The 310-nt window shown below is 49.7% G+C and overlaps 1 protein-coding gene across 1 annotated transcript in view; it reads left to right on the top strand.

The window, feature by feature from the left end:
- Positions 1-310, top strand: part of LOC114008989 (uncharacterized) — a 7,923-nt gene that overhangs the window by 6,121 nt on the left and 1,492 nt on the right. The window lies entirely within an intron of this gene.

Here is a 310-nt window from a genome sequence, read left to right as displayed (position 1 = left end):
GCCAAAAGTTTCCCCAAGCGTGGGCAGAAGTGGCAGGAATGGGTTTTGCAGCCCATCGGGCCCCTATAATAACTGAACTCAAATCCTCAGCCCAACCTGTCCAAGTACGCCAATACCCCATGTCAGCCTAAGCAAGGCAAGGTTTGCCCCCCACATAAATCACCTGCTACAGGCTAGCCTTCTCATACCTTGCCATTCTAGTTGGAACACTCCATTGCTTCCAGTAAGGAAATCGGGAGGAAATGATATTAGGCCTGTTCAGGACTTACGAGAGGTTAACAAAAGGACTCAAGATATCCACCCCACGGTT

The sequence above is a fragment of the Tupaia chinensis genome, unplaced genomic scaffold (genome assembly GCF_000334495.1).
Source record: "Tupaia chinensis unplaced genomic scaffold, TupChi_1.0 Scaffold000426_1, whole genome shotgun sequence".
In the NCBI taxonomy this organism is placed as follows: Eukaryota; Metazoa; Chordata; class Mammalia; order Scandentia; family Tupaiidae; genus Tupaia; species Tupaia belangeri.
This window is presented reverse-complemented; position numbering and strand designations above follow the sequence as displayed.